This window comes from Amblyomma americanum, chromosome 2 (assembly GCF_052857255.1).
Source record: "Amblyomma americanum isolate KBUSLIRL-KWMA chromosome 2, ASM5285725v1, whole genome shotgun sequence".
Classification (NCBI taxonomy): domain Eukaryota; kingdom Metazoa; phylum Arthropoda; class Arachnida; order Ixodida; family Ixodidae; genus Amblyomma; species Amblyomma americanum.
The window spans coordinates 180,429,589-180,439,396 of record NC_135498.1 but is presented as its reverse complement, the minus strand read 5'-3'; the positions used below and the strand labels follow the sequence as shown (position 1 = coordinate 180,439,396).

The 9,808-nt window shown below is 46.3% G+C and overlaps 1 protein-coding gene across 1 annotated transcript in view; it reads right to left on the bottom strand.

The window, feature by feature from the left end:
- Positions 1–1,480: 1,480 nt before the first annotated feature.
- LOC144122033 (insulinoma-associated protein 1a-like) overlaps positions 1,481–9,808 on the bottom strand; it is an 80,598-nt gene continuing 72,270 nt past the window's right edge. The window contains exon 2 of the mRNA XM_077655548.1: positions 1,481–8,552. The gene's annotated coding sequence lies outside the window, so the exon portion shown is untranslated. The remainder of the gene's footprint in view (positions 8,553–9,808) is intronic.

The window sequence follows — 9,808 nt, the reverse complement described above, 5'->3', positions numbered from 1 at the left end:
CTAATATAGATGCATAATGTAATATTGTAGTCAAACCGCTTTATTACTGAGTAATGTAGAGGTCTAGCATGCAGTACTCGCACAAATATGTATTACATGTGTATTATTCCAGAAGCTAATATCTATTTAAGGTCAGTTTTGTGACGCAAGTGTATGGCAGTGCCACTGTTCAACAAGAGTGCGTGTGTGTGCGTTTTGCCTTTTTGTGGGGATCACTTTTTCTCTTGTCACGTTAATTCGAAGCATTGCATTCTAGTTTACCGTCATGCCTGTAGGCGGACCCAAAGGCATTATTCTCTGTTCAGACCACATGACAATTAAATTGAATTGTGAGTCTCACCCATACTTTCCCGTTACCACAATTTCATGCTCATCTCTGATTGGATTTAATCTCTCTCACTCATACCATCCCAGAACCCCACTTCACTGGACTTGGTAACGAGAATCTGGGCCGTCCTCTTACATATCTGGTTTAAATAACTTCACTGGCAAAATATTGTGGCAGTTTTTACCGCGGATTGGGCAACCAGAAACACTTTCGGCTTGACCAGTGAAAGTACTAAACAAGCTTCATGGTGAAAAATACGGACACAACAGCCAGCACCGTTGGCAGATAAAGTTCTCTGACTCTTCTAGCCTCCATGAGATGGGTCTTCACTAATCGGCCCATTTTCGCGCGTTATTTGAACCTCCTTCGCTGTTAAGAACTGGCGCCTTGATGACAAAGCAGAGACTCTCAGCTGGCGTTCTCTCTTTCATTTGTACACTCATTCGCTGGCTTTTTCTTTCATTTCCACCCCTTGTATTCGTCACTGGGCGCCTGTTCTAAAGAAACATAACGCTTACCGCACGGGTAAGGCCTGGATGCGCTTAACTGTGGCCGACTGACCAAACGCTAAGAAAAAAAAGTGACCCACGACAGTATCCGGTTTGTATGGCAAAGAGATATATAGTTCCCGTATGGTTCTGTTTCTGCCAGCGAACTTTCACCTCTCGGCTGATAGATGCCGCTGCGATCAAAGGACCGGTTTGTAGATGTCTGAATGGTGCTTTATCTAGCCGCTGGCATCCCCACGTGTATATCTCAGGCTGCTGGGCCCTGAGTCTTTTATCTACAGGATTTTTTCTTCCCTCTCTTTCTCCTACTATCAACCGTTCAGCACTCAGGAAACGCGTCTGGTGAAGATTAGTGTAATGCTAACAACACCCCCAGAGCCGGAACACTATTTCTTAAATACAAAACTTCCCCTGTGCCTACTCGTGTGAGCGGTTAAAAGAAACAAGGGGACAATCAGGCGCTGACCCATTCGATGTTCTACCCTCTCTCAACTTCCTTCACGCAGCTACAAGAAGCCAAGACGGACTCTTACCTTGCGAGTAGGCCAGGCGACGAGAGAAAAACTGCACAATATTTCATTGAACTTCTCTTTTATTTCGCACTCAAAATAAGGAATAAAACGAAACTTTTCACTGGTACAGGTAAAAACATTGCAGAATGATGATAGTGGGGGCTGTCACACGAGAAGAAGCACTATTGCAAACCAAAAAAGTGACTAGAGCTTACGGACGCCCGTGTCTCAAAGAGAAAAATAAAGTCGCTTCTACGCCGACCTCTAACTTTAACATCGATGCTGCTAGAAAGTGCACGACTTTTGAAAAAGCACGCTCGATAATTTATTTTGTATATTTCTTCTTGCACTTGGGAATGTCATGGCAATATCAACACGTGAGTAGGCATCTCAGTGAAAAGCTATGTCGTCAATGTTCAACGATGGTGACTAGAAAAACAATATTTGTAAGCTCGTGTACGCTGTGAAAAGAAAGCTCTGTCTAAATGTTCCGTGCTGTCACGCTTGTTAATGATACGACGGCAAACAAGGCGGGTTGCACTGTTCGTAGTCTTCCCTTAAGGCGGTGCAAAGTTCCGTGCTTATTTTTTTTTTTCGCTCTCCTTAGTTTAATTCAAGAACCATACTCCACGGAGCAAAATGCTTGGGATTCGGTCGCGTGCTTCCCTAGAGCCATTTCGAAGCGAAGAATATGTATAGGAGTTGCTGCAAGCTGCCAACCCGAAAGCGAGGCTATCGCCAGGTCAACACGATTCCACGTACAGTACGAACCAGATGAGGATGGAACGAAGGTCAGCGTAGAGTTGAATAGGGTGCGAGCGAATCCTACTAGTCTTCTTCCTGAATAAAAAAAGTTGTGAAAAGTAGAAAATAAAGGGTGGGCATGCTCTGAACCTGCCGCCCTTTCAAATGATGAGCAGTGAACAGGCCTATTGAATGGGAGCATTGGAAGTAACAATGCGATGCTTGCCCTCAAGAGGTTGGTCACGGAAAAAGCCAGAAGTGGCGTATGTTCTCCAGTATATCATTTCCCGTCGTCAGTTAAGACCACAGGTTACGTGAAAGACTGTAGTAAGTGTGGACTGCCTTGCGATATAAACTGATCAACCGGGTGTATTCGAACAAATAGCTCGAGGCGGCAGCTCGAGAAACGATGGTCGTTTCTTTAATCTGAGTTTCCCTTCCCCAGCTACCAACATCAACACAAAAGTTGCACTCGCACTTTCCTTGCCTTAGGAATTCAGTGTTTGAAATCTGCCTGCGCAAGGCACAATCATGTCAGGGTCCAAGAGCGTTTTTTTTTAGTTCAAAAGTGTGTAAAAGAGACCTCCCGAGCCTCCTTAAAGGTCAGCAAAAAATCCCATTTTGTGATCTCGTTACATGAGTACGGCCTGTCGAATGTGATGTGAACGGGAAAACAATCGACAAGGATTAGGCGACTCATACTGTACGTTTTTTCTAAGGTGTGATATCAGCTTCTGCGGTGGTATTAGTGACGTGAGTTTAACACCGTTTTTTATAAGGCGCTTTAGTGTATCACGGTTAACCTCCGTTCCGCCTCTTTCACTTCGCGTTTCCAGCACGGTGCAAGAAAATGCATGTGTTGCGCAATCTTCCGGGAAAAAATAAATGCAGTAGTACCTTCGAATGCGCTGTGGTAAAATGACGAGCTAAATCTGCGTACCGAAGATCGTGAGCGATGAACATGACGTCATCAATAGTTTCATGATGATCACACCGGTCTGACTTTTGCCCTGCTTTGCAAATGTATTTTTCTCCTGACTAAATAATTTTCTCAAGATCCTTGAAAGCCAGTGTCTCTACCTTGTTTTATCCAGCTACTTAGCCATCGCTTATTTATTCGCTTCTTTGCAAAAGCTAGTGTTCACAAGTTATAGTCTAAGACGTTACGCAAAAATGACGCGTCTTTCAAGCATTTCACAATCGCGCAACTCTTGTCTGTAACGTGACTACCTTAGCCGTTTCATTGCAGTATTGGATGCTTAATCGACTCTCGTCACTATTCACCGGATTCGTCGTAATAATTACGTCCCGACCCTGATTTGCTTTAGCGTCACGCTTTTTCTGGCTTGCCCCAGCATTCCGGAGTTCTTTCCCAGCGTTCAAGACTCCCTTCTCAGAAATCTGAACCACCCCTAATTGTCATCAGCAAAAACAGACCATCAGATCGGCCTACTACATAAACATATGCCGTATAAGTCTTCTCGTTACGCTATACGTGGACGGATCATCGAAGACGAAGTCTCATGGATTGAGGGTGTCGCCCGTCGCGTGCGCAAACAGAGGAAGAGTTCGTACAACTAGCGCAACTGCGAGCTTTCATAGTAGCGCCTGTCTAATGGCGCGCGTCCTAAACTTGGGGCGGTGCCTGCGATGCATTCGCTTGCGTCGTCGCGACTATAAGCGCCCGAGCACACAAGAACAAGGCGGGCAGCAGCTTGGACGAAGTGGGCGTGAGTGTCTCTGTCTCTCTCTTAACGAGCCCCGTGTCCTCGAACGGCGCAGGCCTGGATCGAAATTGGAGTTGCGCCGGACTTTGTTCTCGCGCAAAAGAAGTTGTAGAAAGGAGAGAGCGAGGAAATGAGGCGAAGGAGCAGAGAGAGAGGGGGGAGCTAATAGGCTTGGCACTTCTCAGTGTTTGCCGCCGGAGTCGATAGTAGCACGCCCGCTAACCTGCGCCGTCGTATAGGCGCAATCAGTGATCGTGCAGTAAAACGCCGGGGTCTGTGTGTGTGCACGGCTTGGGAAGAACGAAAAACAGAAGGCAAAAAATACTTTGGGCGCGTGTTCTGGCCGATGGCTCGCTTGTTCCAGGAATAGTTTCTTTTTTTTTCGTACCCGTCCCTCGGACTTCTAGAAAAGCGCCTGCGTCGTTCGCGTCCGAACACGGGGCTCCGCTGCTATAGGTAGTACCGTCATTCCCGCAGTCATTAGTTCCGTTCTAGGAGATACCATGCTGCGTCGTGTTGTCGCGCGTCGGCATAGGCGTACACCTGCCGGAAGATGAACCACCCCAGGTCTGTAAAAACGCGTGTTGGCGGTCGTTCGGACATCGACCGTCTCTATACGCAGCAGACTGAGTGTCGCTTTACCGGCTCCTGCAAGAGCGCCTTATCGGCTCTTGCAGAAAAATCCATGCACCCCACGTATTCTTGCTACATTTCTGCCTGGACGCGTCAGTATCTGCGGGAGAGTGCGTTTACTTGGCCCTGTATCCTTATGCGCATGCAGCGGGGATGGAGCTTGTACAAGTCCAACACGCCCCTTCCCACCAAGTGTAAATGTATTGCAACTGCCGGAGATGGGTGCCAGTCAGCTCTTCAGAGAATAGTTATTTTTGAGGCGCTGGGATCTCGTCTTGGCTAGACTTAGATAACATATCAGCTCGGGAAGTTTTAGCTGACCTGATAGCACGCCTGCTTTTGGGCTCTAGTTCCTGCGCATGCGCTGTAAGAAGAAAAAGAAGGCGAAGGAAAGGAAAACCAGGAATCCTTGAGCAGCTCAAACACAGTGCCTACCATGCCCAAGGGACGAACAGAGTGAGTGCTTCGATGATCACCATCAGCTTCGCCATTGTTGCAAAAATACAAGTTGAGGTAAACAAAAATGTATTCGAATGTCAACAACTCGGACTCGAAGGCACCCGGAAATTTTTTCGCATTTTGTAGAGCGCGAATTTAGGGCGGCTCTCGGGGCTCCCTGTATTACGCCCTTGGCGAGACCGATTAGCCGACTTAAATAAACCGAAGGTTTGTATTCGGCGAGTTAAAAATGCCAGGATTTTATTATATATTCTGCAAGTTTCTTAACTGCCACTATCCATGACGCCTGCCCAAGTGTTGTTCTTTCCGGGAGCTGGAGTAAACAGTAACTAGGGGGCTGGTGGATCTTTCGTTACGTTAGGCCTTAAACTTGTGTAGTGCAGCAACGGCGATCTAAGCAGAGACATTGCGTAAAGCTCATTAAACCCGCTAGTTCTTTGCAACGCCGCTGAATTTCGGACATAAACGTCAGTAGCACTCGGTCACAACAACAACATGAACGCACTCTTCGCGAAAGTGTTGTCCAGCACAAATGCATTTTAAATGCCGTCTGTTCCTCCGTTAGTGATTAAAGGCAACATCTTTCATCCTCGTGCTTACAAGTGAAATATGAGTAACCGCACATCAGGAAAGTTTTCGCGCCATCGAAAATGTGTTTTTAAGCGGTACAGAGGTATCTCAAAAACTCCTCACAAAGAATACACGACCCACTCGTCTAAAGTTATTAATCTGGACGTACAACGGGGTTCCAAGATATTTAATGGAGATACAAGCACCTGAGAGAACATGTACTACTGGCCGGAGATTCGTGCACCGGTGATTTCTTGTTCGCTCCTTCGATATAACCTGACGCCATGAACAATAGGCGTGGCCATATCTCTAATTCACAAGGAGCACGAGAAGTAAGGCATTCCTGTGGTAAACAACACAAGGTCGCGTATCTTTTAACTCCTGCTTCATAGGGTCTTTTTATCCTGCAACTTATCCACAACTTCCTTGCGTTGATCAGAAATGTTGGTGGCGTCTTACGCGTACCAGAACGCCTCATAATACCTCGTATTTCCCTTCGTTCCACAGCATGAAGTGAATGTCTGCCTACATACCAACTTACCTAATTAGCTTAAACTTCTAGCGGTGGTAGCGGCATCTTGAATGATATGTAAATGATGAACGATGATGGCTAAGTAAATTTACTGTAGTTAACAGGAGCTAAATATGCCCGGGACAACTTCCACGTATGGTCGTTAAAGACACGGTTGTGTTAGCTAAAAGGCCTGGCATTATGAGGTCTCAGTTTGAAGGTGTTCTCAGCTGGAAGTGAGGTAAAAAAATTTAAGTAAGTTGAGGTCAATTTACGGCCTTCCCTCAGCACTCCGCCCCGTATGCTCCGGTACAAAAGTATGGCCCCGCGTTGATTGAATAAATGCTCGGGTCGCGCTTTTCCTTGGAGTTGAAGTCGTGAAAAGTATGATAGATGACATCATCTCACTAATGAACGCACTTCCATCTAAATAAGATCTGTACTGCAAGTATAAAAAGTTTGCAAGCGCCTGCAACTGCTGCTGCTCTGACGTGATCGCTCCTAACAAAGCAAGTGCAGCAATTCTTGGCAAGAGATTACGCCATGCTTTTTTTCTTTTTTACCGTGTGCAACCGGTGGTAGTCAAAGACAAAAAAGCCGTATTTTGCAACCATTTCTTCCAGAATTCTTCCTGTTGGCTTTCAATTATTGCAACGATAACAAACTACTACCGGTTTAAAATAACCATTCAAGGTGATCATGATCATTCGTTGTCATGTTTTGTTAAATGCCACTTTTCAATTCCTCGCTCCTTATCTACTGTCCCATCACAGACACTCCTTCAGGTAAATTTAAAAATAACTATGGGTTGCGATCTCCTGTGACGTAATGGTTTATGCTATCAAGGAAATCCTGTTCGCTCGGTATCAAAGGTGGGGTCCAGAGTAAATCTACGGAAAAGTTTGTTGCAAAATACTGCCCCATATTTTGCGCGGAAGGTTGACTATGAATGCAACCATTTTCCTTTACATGTAGCTAATAACCTTATCGAACTATAAACTAAAAGAAAACAGCTGTGAAGCCCTGGACAAAATGCGCTCTGGCTGAACGCATCAATGAATGCTAATGAAAGACTGCATCACAATGGCTCTTGACTATATTCGTGGCCGCAGATGAATACAAAAGCGTTGTAAATTCCTCACATAGCCCACACGCATTTAAGCACAGTGATGCTTCATTATATAAGTAAATATTTACTTACTTAGACCAGAACATCTCTATTCTGGACAGTTTTTCTCTAAAGAAGTTTGGAAAATCTCAGCATTTTCGGTGTGTTATTTTATATACATTTTTTTATTGATCCCCGCTTTTTGTCTAGATTAACGAAGGTCAAAATGGAGAAATGTCCCGAGTGGTATACGTTTTCCGCGCGTTTGCGCGCGCTTTTCTCCTCTCCGTCCCGTATTTCAAGCAGGGCAACCCACAATAAAAGTTTGCGAGTTGGCGCCCTTTCCCTGGCTGTGGTCTTTACCTTTAGCCGCCGGAAAATCTTCCTTCATTTTTTCGCTAATTTCTAAATTTTTGTGCAAAACTTTCGAAGATTCCTTTTTTTTCTTTCGACCAAATTTTAGTTCGATAATACCCCTGAGAAAGTTCCTTGAATGAGACATCACTGCTTACGCAAGAGCTATAAGTTTAGCGGCAGCACGTAAGGCAAGTGGGGGAGCGTCCCGAGTTGCGTTCGATTTGCTCCAACGACACAGACGCACGCATACGTCAGTAGTGCATCGCTGCGCAGACGCCCCGTCGTATGGTCCGAGTGCCATTCACAACACAAGCTCGAGCCCTGAGCCCCGTAATTCAGGGTACCATTTCAAGTCGCGGCAGCCCACCCCATGTAATGCTATGTTATCACTGTGCGAGGCAAGTGCCAAAGAGTGCTTTGGACAAGAGATTAAGTGGAAGGTGCATACATTTGTCCCTAAAACAGGGTAGTGATAATAAACATCACATTATTGGCGCGAAAAATAAATCTAAAATAGATCAAGATATGCTGCACGCTCTGTATTATAGCACATGTCGACTAGCGTTCACTCTGAAAACAAAATAAAAAACAACGTTCCTTCCATTCAGATCCCTCTGATTTCTGTGTGCATCAAGCGCGATTGGATCAAGTTACTGTGCCTCTATCGCGGTGTGTATATTTATGGGTGTGTGCGTAAATGTATATGTGTATATACTTTTAGTGGCGTCAGCGTCACACCCCGCTGGATGACAGTAACAAGATGGCAGCGTGGTGGCCGCTCCAGAAAGCATGGTGGGCGTCTCAAGTCCTGCCTTCAGGCGCGGCCGACTCCACGGCCGCACAGCACCTCAAAACAGGAGCTAGCTGCCAGCTTTCCATGACTGAAGCAGAGGAACGTTCTGACCAGTCCTGCAGCCAGCGCCGAAACAGCACTGGCACAGAGTGGCACGGCAGTCGGCAAACGGGCGCGCTGTGGTCGCACCGTTGTGGCGCCAGGCGACCGCTCCAGGACTGCACAGTGCTCGAACCGTGCAGGGAACTTTTACTCCAAGATCGAGTAGGACGGCAACTGATGGGCAGGACGTGACGTGGAACTGCGAGATAGAAGAACAGTTGAAAGAGCGTTCACGTAGTGTCGAACAGGTTAGATCGTCAGCTGTGCGTTTGATGGGTACATGGAAGAAAGAATATCGTAAAGAAAGCCTTCGGGTGCTCAGTTTAGAGTTTATTTAGCTGTAACGATCACAGTTAAACAAGTATTCAGGTGCACTTGCATTCCATTATACTTATTATCCCGTAATCTGGCGCTAGATCATGTCATCTTATGCGATGACGTCGTTAGGGGTGGACGGCAACCAGGAGGTTTCGGGACAACTGAAACCGGCGCTGCAAAAAAAAACGGTTTTGAGAAAACCTAACCGCGCTACCTGCCAGTTTCCACAAACGATAATGATCCTCTCCACGTGTTTTAGCCGTGCAGAAGCATAAACCAGTAGCGGATATTTTCGCTGTATTTAGTACCTAGCCCCACACGCTCAGCCCTGTGCGCCGTAGTACATTGGTAGAACAGCACGCAGACGTGAAGGGAACAAGCAGACTCCTTAAAGGAAACAATGTGCATTCTACCAGTGCGGCCAACCCCTAGTTACAAACTGACAAGCTCAAAACGGAAGAGACAAGTATCCACCTGTGTAATGCAGGCATAGATGAAGGCTTATGGTTTATGGGGGTTTAACGTCCCGAACCGACTGAGGCTATGAGGGACGCCGGAGTGAAGGGGTGCGGAAATTTCTGCTACCTGGGGTTCTTTAACGTGCACTGACATCGCACAGCACACGGGCCTCTAGAATTTCGCCTCCATCGAAATTCGACCACCGAGGCCGGGATCGAACCCGCTTCTTTCGGGTCAGCAGCCGAGCCCCGTAACCACTGAGCCACCGCGGCGGGCAGGCATAGGCGAATACACAGAAGAAAAAAAAGAATACGAGGTCAATTTTATGGACAGGAAACGTACACATAAAAAACAAGCGTTATTAATTACACGTGAGTTTCTAAGTGGAACGTCGCCTGCTGTGCAATTCCTGCATATTTTTCTTCCCCCCTCCATCATGCTTGATGCGCAATTGCTGTAATTACTCGTAATGTTCAAATTTTATCTAATGCTTTTCCTTGCCTCCGAAAGCTAAACTTTAGGTACAAGGTGTAATTTTATTCCCCACATTTTTCTACGACCTACCGATCACACGCTTAAGGTATATTGCAGGGTGCCCTTTCCATAAAGCCAGCATTTTAAACAGCCCTGAGATAAGGGCTTGACAGATGCGCGCGAACATATTCCGTAACCCTCAAC